Source organism: Cygnus olor, chromosome 15 (genome assembly GCF_009769625.2).
Source record: "Cygnus olor isolate bCygOlo1 chromosome 15, bCygOlo1.pri.v2, whole genome shotgun sequence".
Lineage (NCBI taxonomy): Eukaryota > Metazoa > Chordata > Aves > Anseriformes > Anatidae > Cygnus > Cygnus olor.
In genome coordinates, this window is record NC_049183.1 from 5,030,338 (window position 1) to 5,042,482 (window position 12,145).

General features: G+C 57.0%; 1 protein-coding gene across 5 annotated transcripts in view; it reads left to right on the forward strand.

The window, feature by feature from the left end:
- LOC121078304 (ankyrin repeat and fibronectin type-III domain-containing protein 1-like) overlaps positions 1-12,145 on the forward strand; it is a 216,402-nt gene that overhangs the window by 17,816 nt on the left and 186,441 nt on the right. For 3 of the 5 annotated variants that reach the window (XM_040574318.1, XM_040574319.1, XM_040574320.1), the window contains exon 2: positions 1,848-1,990. The gene's annotated coding sequence lies outside the window, so the exon portion shown is untranslated. Of the gene's footprint in view, positions 1-1,847; positions 2,089-8,261; positions 8,501-12,145 lie in introns of those variants that run through there. The other 2 variants (XM_040574322.1, XM_040574321.1) reach the window with 2 other exon arrangements.

Genomic DNA, 12,145 nt, shown 5'->3' on the forward strand with positions numbered 1-12,145 from the left:
GAAAGGAGAGATTTGTGTTGGCTGCTCCGCCTGCCCCGGGCTGAGCTCGACACGCTGTGGTGGCCAGGGCTGTTTTAAGCGTGGGGGGTTTCTCCTCCGTACAGCCTGCGTCTTCTCCTGGCTGCGCTCGCCTTTCTATTTTGACTTGTGTCCAGCTTCTCCCAGGTTCAAGGTGAGATGTTAAAGGACGTCGGCGTGGGCAGCTGGGGCAGGTGCGTGGTGCTGAGGCAATATAAAACACCGCAGCCCTTTTGATGGAGGCTGCAGTCCCTGGAGCAGGAAGGGACAAGTGGCAGCTCAGGATACCCCTGTCGCCTTGGGGTGCCACTTTCCCACGTCCCCCCGCCTGTTCGCTCAGCAAATCGTAGAATCAGGGAATGGTTTGGGTTGGAAGGGACCTTAACAATCTAATTCCAGCCTTCCTGCCAGATGCTGCTGGAGCCTCCTGCTATTTTATGTGCTCGCCTCCAAACTGCACGGTCGTGTCTCACTGGGTGAGAACGAGAGCGCTTGGGCTGAGCGGTGATCCCCGGAGAGCCAGGGCATTGTTTGTTCGTCGGGAGCGCCAAAAGATACGCAGAAAGGCTGTGTAGCTGGAGGCTGGGGATGGAGCTTTGCTGGGACAGCAGTGCCGTTTCGGCAGCGCTGAAACGCTCCGGGCAGGGCGTCGGGCAGGGCTGGATGCTGTAGCTCGGGTGGACCCAGCTGATGTGGTCTCTGCTCCGCTTCGGCTGCTGGGTGGGGTGGGTGTGGGACCTCGCTGGGTGGGGCTGCTGGCTGCTTGCCCCTCCGCTGCCTCCCCGGAGGAGCGGCTGGCAGCGCTCCGCGTCCTCTGCTGCTGCTCAAGCCCTGCTTTCCGGGTGCTGGCGGCCCTGGGCGAGCGGCCCTGGCACAGCGTGCTCTAGGTGGAGCATTTGTGCTGGAGAGCCCAGGCTTTCAAGAGCTTGAATAGGAAGTTACTTTTCGCGATAAATTGATGGCTTCATTTTTTTTTTGACCTTTGAAAGCTTTTCGTGCTCTAGCTACGTGTAGGAAATGAAATTTCTCATGCTGAGAAACAGCAAGTTCTAGCTCTGGGAAAGAATGACCGACGTGATCTTCTGTCGGATGCCTGGCAGAGCTCGGATAGTGCGAAACAGGGCTCGGGTCCCGGGCTGCGTTCCTTCATTTCAGAACGTCTGTCTGCGAGACTGCGGAGCTGAAAAGGGGAATCAGGAGAACACAGCACCGCTGGCGTGTTCTGATGGCTGGGGAGCTCATGGAGAGCCACCAAAGCACAGCGGCTTCTGGTCTCAGAGAAGGGTTTCAGTGGTGACTGAACAGTAGCTTCAGGGAAAAATGAAATGCGAAAACGATGAAGGCTGAGGGCTGCTTGATCCTGAGGCTGGGTGAAGTTTGGGCATAGCCTGAAACGTTTCCTGGATCCTCCTGGGGCTCCTCTGACACCCTTCCTGCTAGCCGTGGTGCTTGGCCACTGGGGCTCTGGTCCTGCTGTGCCGAATGGTGCTGGCTGGTGTGCTCTGTGTGCATCGCTCTGGCTGTCGCTGAGCTGTCATCTCTTCCCTTACCATTTCTTTAGCTTTCTGGGGGCATAAGAGTCTGTGCTGTCCCTGTTCTGCGCGTTTTGTGGCTTGTGTTCATAAGTCCTCTCCCAAATGAAAGGCAGCAACCTCATTTTCCTCCCGGGGACTCGTTCCCCTTGCAGCTAAGCGGGCTGTGGAGTGCCCAGATTAATGCCCTGGGTGTGCCTGCGAGTTGCTGCCGTGCTGGTTACCTGGCTTGGGGTGGATGTGGGACGTAGATGGAGGTGGTACAAACCCTTATACTCTCTCTGTTTTTATTTCCAGAACTCATCCGGGGACATCATCACCTCTGGGTGCCTGGTGCTCGTGCCACGCAGCAGCCTCGGCCGTGGCAAAGGACGGCTCAGCCTCGTGGTGCGGCCGCGGTGACGCCGGGAGAGCTGCCCACGTTTGCAGGCCTGCGGGCGGTAAGAGCCAGGCAGGGCAGCTGTCTGTCCCACGTGTAGTACTTTGTAGGTGGTTCAGTGTGCAAATATGGCTAAGAGACTCCAGAAGTCCCTCTGAGGTATTTGTTCTGCTGCTTCCTCTTGTGAGCTCTGCTCTCTTTGCTGTATGTTGGTGTGTGATTGAAATGGGGAGAGTGCAGTTGTCCTCTGGCTGTGCTCAAGCTTCTTAGACTCTCTTCCTTTCTCTCCTTTTTGCTGCAAAAGCATTCCTTTCCAACAGGGTACAGGGGGGAAATTGGTTAAAGTCTCACTTAAATGCTTTTTTTGGGGGGGTCGTAAGCTGAGTGTAATGCATACTGCTTATTAAATCGCGTATCTATCTTGGTTGGGGATTGCAAAGCACACCGAAACCCCTGTGACTTGCCAGCAGATGCAGGTGCTCAGTCTGCCCTGCTGGATGTTGCCCTGCAAAGCCACGTGCCTGCAGGTGCCCGGAGCTCTGCCCGGGGCGACTGAGCTCCAGCCATGGCTGCGCGCTGTGGACCCCAAACGGACGAGTCGCCTCTTACCGCAGGCTTTCCCTTGGCTGTGAGATGGAGAAAAACCATTCTTCCCAGGAGCGCAGCTGTAACACCCTGGTCACTAATGAGCAGCAAGTAGTGGAAGTTTTTGGGGTGAGGATGGAAGGCGAGGGGGTTGTGGCAGCAATGTCTTGAGGTCTTTTTGTCCTGACTGTCACAAGCACAAGGAAGACCTCAGCTTGGCCTTGAAGCCTGTGCTGTGACTGTACCGTGGGGGTGGCACGCATCCCCATCCCAAGAGCAGATGATTTGATGACATCAGGTGGGCTAAATCAGATGCTGGCTGCAAAGTTTTGCCAGTGTGCAGTTCCCTCGTGCAGGAGGGGACTGATTCAAGGGCAGCTGGCAGCTTCGTTTTGGGACTGATGTCTCCGAGCAGAGGAGAGGTATGTGAGAGCTGGCTCCGCAGGGTGCTTCACGGGGTTGATGAGCACAGTGTGCAATGTCACAGGGTACTAAATGGCAAAGTCCCTAACCCTTGTGGGGCTTTACTGCCAGTGTGGATGTCCAATGATGTTCTCCTCCTTCCAAACGAGCAGATGAGGCTGGCTTTGCGATGAGGCAGGAGGAAGCTGGCTGTGCAGGTCTGGGCTCAGCCGCTCGGCCAGTGCCCGCTGCGGAGAGGCTTGGGGAGGCTGCTCGGCACGGCAGCCCCTCGGGCTGTTGGTTCTGGCAGGCCGGGTGGTGTTTTCCGTCTGGTGTTATGGCAGTAGATGCCGACTGATTCCCAGGAAACAGCGTTCTGGATATGTGGAAGCTGGCGTGGGTTTCCTCCTATGCAAAATGGGTTTGTAGGAACATACCGGGCTCCTTTATAGAGCAGCTTGAGAGCTAATGAAAGGCATTGCTGTGTAAGAGCAAAATATTGTCAGTGAGTTACTCATGTCGTTAACGAGGTCAGATCATTGCCTTGTAACCAAATTAGTTTGTTTTGCTCTAATCAGTTTTAGTAGCTAGAGTGCTCAATAATTACTTGTGTCTTTATGAAAGAGATGGGGCAGCATGAGTATAGCTGCTGGCAGACTTCTCTGGCTCTGAAATGAATTGTGCAGATTATTTGGGAAGGCATCCTTCCAGATGCATGATGCACCCGGAGCGATGCTGTCAGATCCCGGCTGCAGCCAGGAATGACTGTGGCCTGTAGCCTTGCTCCTCTGTAAACAGCCGTCCTTGGGGTGTTCAGAAAAGCGTGTGCAGCAGGAACGTCTTTGGACTCTGCTGCGAATGTCTTCTTTTATACCAAGCAGGACTGCAAACAGCACGTGAGGTGTCTCTCTGAACTTTTCCTTCCTTTAACCTATGTACATTGCTGAGACCCCAGGCGCTATCAAATACATCTGCTCTCTAAATCAGAAAACGTCCTCCTGGGCGTTTGCGCCTCTCGTATCTTTTCCTTTTTCCAATGCGAGCGGTGTGTTCTTTGAAACGTCAGCCTGTGGTGGCTTGGGTGGACGGAGAGGGCTGAATGCAGCTCGTGAGGATGGGGTGCTGAGAGCTGCTGTCCCTGCGTAGCGGTGGTGACTTGACTCAGGAGGAAGGACTGTCAGCTGGCCCTGCTTCTCCTTACGGGTGACGGAGACAACTACGTAGTGTGCCATGCAGCAGAGGGTCGTGCATGTGCCCCCCGCGTGTCCAGCTGCTGCACAGCAAGAGAAGAGCTGTGATGGTTGGCAGCAGCTCTTCTGGGATTAGGTCCTTCCATGCCCTCGGTCTCTTTTGGTAGACTTGTACCTGTAAACTGAGCCAGAGAGAAAAACAAGAGAAGCTTCTGATCAGAAGTTGCCCTCTTCTCAGTGAGAGACTTTCTGCAAAAGGACGAGTTCCTGCTGGAGCCACCAGTTCTGTCTACCCTTAACCCACTGCCGATTTTAGCTAGAATATTGCTAATTCTTGCTGTTCTTTCTAATTTCCTTTGAGGTATTTTCTTCTGGCTCAGTTCAGATGTATTTCTCCCTGAAACTGGACAAACTGATGCTGGGTAGTGTCGCTGTTCTGGAGGGGTGCCTCCTGGCGTCTCGTGGGACTGAAGCAGCCCTCGGCTTGCTGTCTCTGTACCTCAGGGTTTGCCTGTCTGAACGGCCCCAAGCAGTGAAGGATCACCTGCCCCGAACGCACGCGAGGCTCGCCGCATCTAGCGCCCCATCAGGGCTGCCCTGCCACGGGTGGAGGCGGTGTGCTGATGTCCTCTTCCCTCGGTAAGAGCTAGTGGGAAGAAACGCGCAAATACCAGGTCGTGTAGCTGGTGCTGTCTCTCTTGGATGCAAATCCAGCTTCAGAGGTTTGGCTGCTGCACGGACCTGCTCCTCTGCTCCTGTCTGTGTTGTGAAAGCTGCTGACGGACAGACCGGGGCTGCTGAGCAGACTGAGCACGTGGCGGCTGGTTTGAGGCAAGGTTTTGGAGACAACTCCAACTCCCTTTGCTTGGAGGTGGGATGATGTGTCTGGGATTCGTTGTGGAACCTGCAGTTGCTGCCGTGGGTAAGAGATGGGGGAGGATGCTGGGGGTGGATCTCAGGCTGGGCAGAAGCTTGCAGGGCAGCAGTTGCTTGCAGAGACCTCTTTGGCCCGGCATGGGAACCAAGGCATCGCCGTAGCATGCGTGGCTTAGTGACGTTAAATTTGCCAAGTAAAAGCTCTCACCCTTGTGTGGGTGCTTCCAGCTGTCCTGTGCGTGGAGGACAGCTCGTGCTGACTTCCCTGCCTTCTCCTGTGCGCGAGGGCCAGGCCTCCCGTGAGCTGCCAGCCCGTACTTTCACTCTGGTTCTCTGTGGTGAATCAGCCCAGGAAGCTGAACAGACGAGAAGCCACGTGCTGGTGTTAAGGTAGCGTTTCTGGTGCTCTGCTCCCGGGCTAGGTCTCACCTACTTCTTCCCGACCAGCGGGTCTGTAGCACCCACCACAACGATGCCTGGGTTGACCTGCCCCTAGCCCTGAGCCCTAAGCTCTGGCCTAGTTGGCTGGGCTGAGCAGAGCCCACAGACTCCTGACTTCTCCTCCTCCTCCTCGCTGTCCCGTGGAGCCGGCGTCCGGCCATTGCGGCCACCTGAGCTGTACCCCTGCATCCCGCGGTCCCGGTGAGCCCCCAGCCGTGCCTGGGAGCTGGCTGGGGGCGTTGGGGAGAATCCCCGTCCCCTCCCAGCATCCCGGGCCGCTGTGCTCTGGCTGCTCCATCGGCTTCCCCAGCGACTGGGTTTGAATTTCCCACATTTTAATTCTATTGCACGTCTTCTACTCCTATGTCGTGGAACAAGGAGGGCTCTGTACGGCAGAGCCTCGCTGGAGATGTGCATTTTGGCAATTCTAAAAATACCCCTCGCTTGCTGAGGCTTGTGCGGGTAACCATGGCAACGTGGCTCCAGGAGCAGGGTTAAAAACAGTTGCACCAATTAAGGAGAAAATAGAGCTGTTACAGCTTATAAAACCTAAAAAAAATGAAGAAGAAAAAAAAGGCAACAAACGCGTGATGCTGTGGTCTGCAGGCCGTCTTGGATGGGGTCAGCATCTTGGATGGGGTCAGTTTAAACTGCCCCCTTCCCCTCTGAAAGCAGCCGAAGCGCACGCTGAGAGCCCTGCTCTCCCTGCCGAGCGGTGCTCGCAGCCCCGGGTGCTCCCGGCCCTGGCTCTCGGTGCGTGCCTGCAGCCGCCCCCCACGCACGGCTCTGACAGCAGCGGCATCGCTAGGCGAGTGGCAGAGGAGGGAGTGTGTTGTCCCGAGATTAAACTCTGCTCGCTCGAAGGGCAGCCTGGCTAAAACCTGGGGAGGGTTTTGAGGATGAAAGCTCCGTCTGAAGAACGATTTTGGCCTGCTGCGTTGGACTGTGCGAGGGGGCAGATGTGTTCTGAAATTCACGCACGGAGCCAAAGCCCCTCAGTCAGTGGTGATGCTTTCATTGACGGATTAGCTCTGGGCTGGGGAAGCAGTCCTGGTAAAAGCTACCAGATGAGCCCGAAAGCTAAGGGCTAATTCTATTCCGAGTGTGTTTGCTTTAATTATCTTTGCTGAGCCCGGGCCAGGGTCATAGGAAGCCTCCGGGATGTGCCACTAACCTGCTGGGTGTCCTCAGGCACGGCGAGCTGTGCCTCTGCTCGCCGGCACGCGCAGGGTCCTTACCCTGGGAGGGGTTTGTCAAAGGGGCTGCTTGTCCTGGGGCCCCGGGTTTCAGGTTGAGCCTCTGGAGCCTCTTCATCTGTGCATACAAACACAACTGCACCAAGCAGCTGTTCCTGCACCTGAAGGAGGTGTGCGCGCAGCCTCCTTGAGAACGGGCAGGCTTTAGGTCCTGAGAAAGGAGAATTTTTGGAAGGCAGGAGGAAAGTAAAGCTTGTTACATTAAGGAAACGCTAACCTTTCTTCTAATGCTACGTAGCATCACTTCAGAGCGACCGTATACGTATTTTACCCCAGTGGGGTTGAAAGGGTGCTGCTGCTCTTGCCCACTCCTGTCGTTGAAGTGAAGCAAAGGGTCCAAATATCTGACGTTGCCTTGGGTTAGCCGCTCTTCCTGGCGTGCTGCTGATTTATCTCTTAGAGCAGCGTTTTCCTCCAAACCGGCGTCATCCCCAAGTGCAGTGCAGGCCCGGGAGGGTGCAGGCTGCTTTTTGTGCTTTTGCTTGTCCCCGGGCGTGCAGGCACGGCCGCGGAGCTGGCAGCGAAGGAGAGGCTGAGGTTAAAGCAGCGGTGGACAGGAGCTGGAGGCCTGTGGGGAGGAAGGAAGCGGGGGCCGTGCAGCTGTGCTCGGAGGATGCTGCGCCTGCTGGAAAGCAGCAGCGGGGTCTCCTGAGACGAGTTAGGTGAAGGAAGCGGCGATGAAGTCACTGGTTTGCTTGGCTCGCTGGTGGCGGGAGGTGTTGCTAGCAGTGCTGGTGGGGACGGGGCGAGAAGGTCAGGGTCAAGGCAGCGAGAAGGCAAATGCACACTTCTGTCTTGTGTGCATGGGCCCCTGTCGCCGTCCCCAGGCTGGCAGCCTGCTGAGCGCTTTTGCATGTGGGCCCTTCAGTGTTTAACACTGCAGTCACTGCAGAGGGTTCTCTGTGTCCTCCGGAGCTGCTCCTTCCCCTTCCCTGGGTGCGAGCCGAACTTGAGCCGTGCCCTGTGTCCAGCAGCTTGGGCATGATTTTGGGTAGGCACAGTGGGGCTGACGTTAGTCCCCGGGGGAGACACTTGTGGCTGTCCCCACAGCACTTGGGGGCGCTTGGCTATCTGGCTGGGGGGACCGAGGGCTGCAGGACGTGGCATTGGTCCAGGGCGATGGGTGTGGAGCCCACCCCAACCCCACAGCAAGGCCTGCTTGTGGAGGGAGTCCCAGTCACGATGGGGATTTGGGTTTGTAAACTGGTTTAGGCAAATTAAAAAAGATTCCAGGGTGGATGCCTTTAATTCGCTTTGAGTTATGGTTTGCATCAATTTGGGTTAATTGGGCTGGAGGCCTCCCCACAGCGTGTTTCTGTGCATAGGTTAAAACAGAAGCGTGCGTGGAAGTGCGTTGGAAACGGGGCCAGGCTGGGGGAGAGGCAGAGCTGCGGGCAGGACGTGGGGAGGGCTCGGGCTCGCCTGGGGGCAGAGCTGGCGGCGTGCGGAGGCGCCGGGAGCCTTCCCAGGCTGCGGCTGGGGTCCTGCGCTCCGGGCGGGGCCGGTTCGGCAGGAGAGGGCTCGGTTGTGAGGCTCACGCGACAGGGATTTAACAGGCAGCAGGCAGCCCTGCGTGCTTGTCCAGCGAGCTCCCGGTGGGGAGGACGAGGACGGAGAGCCGGGCAACGCGCTGCGGCTGGACCTGGCTGCCCTCAGAGCCACGGGAGTGCCAGCAGGCACAGGCTTGGTGTGAAGCCTCCCGGGGCAGGAGGTGACGGGCGGTGAGGTTTCCCCCGAGCTTGGTCCTTCCCCTGGCGTCTCCTCTCGCCGTTACGCCGCGTACGTGCAAGTGCAGTGACTTCTGCCCACGTCGCTTTGCAGGTGAGCTGGGGCACGGCGTGCGTCTGGTCCACGAGGCCTCGGGAGCCCTTCCGCTGGGCTCCAGCTCTTGTTCGGTGTCGGTGTGCCTCTCCCCCTTAGCAGGGTTGCTGCAGAAGTTAATCGGACGCTTTCCTGTTTCTGTCACCACTGCTTCTCCTGTGGCCACGCTCCCCTGTGAAGTGCCCCCAGTGCAGCTGGCTCTGCTCACGGCCGCATCCTGCGCGGGGCCGCAGGGGCGCTGTGTGTGTACGGGGAGGGGAGACACAGCCCCGGGAGCTGCTGCTCCCCCTCAGGAAGGTGTAACGTCAAGAGGATTTCTTACAAAGTGTGCTTGCCCTATTCCCGCAAAATTAAAATTAGTTCTAATTAAGTGGAGGTTAACCTCCGTGCATGCTGCAAATTAATGGAATGTGAGATTAACTTATCTTGCAGCACTGGAGGTTCTTGAAAATTACTTGGAAATGAATGTAGCTGTGTGTGGTTTGAATTTTTAATTTATGTTAATAGTTCAGGTTTGAGTTAATTAATTTTCAATGACAGACCTTGGATCTTTTCTTTTCTAACTTCTACTTCTGCAGCTTAAAGTATACCTTTCCAGCTCTTTTTGTAGTGAAACGAATTGGACAAAAACGCATAATATGATAAAAGCACCCTAAATACAGCCTGAACTGCATCTGTGCTGAAGCTTGTCTGGTCTCCATCGTGTGGGCTTTCGCTGTGGGGTCCCCTCTGCCTCTGCTTTCCGGGGTCTTGGGGGAAAGGAGTGTATTACATCACCCTGGTGTGAGTTTGAGGGGGAAAACCCATTCTGTGTCCTCTTGTTTTTGGCGGTAGTAATTTGGCTTTGCCTTTAATTTTGTTTCAAAAGTAGCTTTGTCTGCCTGGGGCAGCCGTCCTTCTCTGTGCAGCTTTCCCTGTCGCAGTGCCCAGGCGAGAGCCAGCGGCTCGTGCTCCAGTTTGGCTCGCCCTGGCAGGGAGCGCTGCAGCTCCTCGGGGAAAATCCAGTAGGACCCTGGCAGGGCCCCGGTGTTTCTGCTCGCAGCAAGTCCGTGCTGCTTGGGGGTGAAGTTGGGGGAGCCAGGGTTTGTGCTAGGATGGGGATTTGGGGTGTAGCCCACTAATTTGCCCTTCTGCAGGGGGCGGTGTTGGACCAGCCGCTTGAGTCATCCCAGCAACATTTTGCAATTAAAATAGCAGACATCCTCTCTGAAGTTTCCCAGCCCCTGCAAGAGCGTTGACCTCAGGAGCTGGCTGTGTGTGAAGCCAAATCTTCTGTGAACGGCTGTTCTCTCCTCCCAGCCTCCTTCCCCTGTGTGCTCCTGAACCACGGGGACCCCCGGTCATCTCTGGGTGCAGATCCAAGCCTACCTGCCTGGGTCTGCGCCGGTGGTGCTGCTGCTGGCACCCCCCTGCTCGGCCTGCGTTGGGTGGGAAGCTGTGGTCGTGCTGTTCCCAGCTCCTTATCTCTTGTTGCAGGCCAGGCCAGGGCTCGGTCCCGGGCGCCATCCAGCCGATGGAGCGGGGTCAGGCTTTTCCCTTCCCAGCTCGGGCCCTGTTGCGCGTCTGTGCTGGTCGCTGCTCCTGGGGCACTGACTGCAGCATCCCCAGCCCAGGGAGGAAATCATTCCTCCTGAAATGTCCGGGTCTGCCCTCACACTCCCAGCTCCAAAGATGAGCCCGGTGTTGTTTTGCTTGCTGTAGCTGCCGAAGGGGCTGCTGTGGCAGTGCACCTGAGGTGCATTTGACATCTCGTCCCTCATGGTGCTGCCTGTGATGCTCTTGAGCAGTGGTGGGGGGCTTCTGCATGTCCAGGAGAGCAGAGGTGGTGGGAAACACCGTGCGCAGCTGTAATGGCAATGCTCCTGGGGGGTGTGTGTGTGTGTGCTGCCCTGCTGGGTGGTGGCACTCCGTTCCTTGTCCGCCTGTTCTGGAGCGAGGCGGGGTGCCTGTCCGTGTGGGACATGGGGACAGTGAGGTGGCTGGGGCTGGAGAAGGGTCCTGCTGTGCTGAGCCCTCCGCGGGGGCCAGCAAGGCTTTCCTTCCGCTCCGCGGGGCGGGGAAGCTCCCTGACCTTTCGTGCAGATTTGTTTCTGCATTACTTGCCCTTTTAGCGCATGATTGAAAACAAGCTGTAGGGATGCAGCCAGAGCTCCGCAACTGAGCTGCCGGGATCAGTCAGGAGCGTTTCTCAAAGAACCAGAGCAGAAAACAAGCGTGTTTTAAAAGAGTAGATTTTGTTGTTGCTAGTGGATTGCCTGCCTGCGTGGAGATGAAGACCCAGCTCTGGGTGCTGCCATACCAACTTGTCAGGAGAGTCGTGACCGCTTGTGTCACTGTTCAGCACAAGGAATCCCAGAGTGGCCGAGGTGGGAAGGGACCTCTGAAGATCACCCAGTCCAACCCCCTGCCGAGCAGGATCCCCTGGAGCACCTTACACAGGACAGCATCCAGGCGGGTTTTGAATATTTCTAGAGAAAGAGACTCCACGACCTCTCTAGGAAACCTGTCCCAGTGCTCTGTCACCCTCCCAGTAAAGAAGTGCTCCCTCATATTGAGCTGGAACCTCCTGTGCTTCAGTTTCTGCCCATTGCCTCTTTCGCTGGGCACAACTGAGAAGAGACCGGCTCCATCCTCCTGACACCCTCCCCTCAGATATTTATACACACTGATGAGGTCTCCCCTCAGTCTTCTCGTTTCCAGGCTAAACAGGCCCAGTTCTCTCAGCCTGTCCTCACCAGGGCTGAGCAGAGGGGGAGGATCACCTCCCTTCACCTGCTGGCAACACTCTTCCGAATGCCCCCCAGGATCCCGTTGGCCTTCTTGGCCACAAGAGCACATTGCTGCCTCCCGGTCAGCCTGCTGCCCACCAGGACTGCCAGGTCCCTCGCTGCAGAGCCGCTCTCCAGCAGGTCAGCCCCCAGCCTGTACTGGTGCTTGCGGTTATTCCTCCCTAGGTGTAGGACTCCCCACTTGACCTTGTTGAACTTCATGGGGTAATAGAGCTCGAATGCCCCCCGGCGTGGTGCTGGGGGAGGCTCTGGATGCGGCCTTGGAGGTGCCTGCTGCAAGCCTCGTCCCCTGATGGTGCCAGCGCTCGCTCGGGTAGGCAGGAGCAGGGGCCAGCCCTGGCTCAGTCCTCTGTGCCAGGCTGCGGGGACAGCAGTCGCTGGTGCAGAGAAAAGGCTAAAACCTTATGAAATCGTTATATCTGAGGAGTACGTGACCTATTCATCTGTCTTTAGGCGTTGGGCAAATATGGAAGAATATTGGATAAAACACTGCAAATATTTGTAGTTCCCTGAGGGAAGAGCTCTGAGAAACTTCAGACTTCCTTTTCGTGTCACGTGTGGTCCTTTTTTGCTCTGCTTTTCAGGTACGGATCTTGAAGTGCTTGGCGGAGGGAGGAGGTGAGCCTTTCCTAGCCAGGGAATTGTAGGGCTTTGCCTCCTGGGCCCCGCGTCTTGCTGGTGTCTGGCGCTGGCGGCTGGCTGCGTGTGGCGGGTGCTGAGCCCCTTGCCCAGGGGACCGATACCGCAGCCACACGTGGAGTCTCACAGATCCGCTAGAGCTGGGCCAGGTGGTTTTGGAGCTGATGGAGGGACTTTTGTCCTCCTGGACAATGCCCCTTGGGGCAGGAGGCGTGGT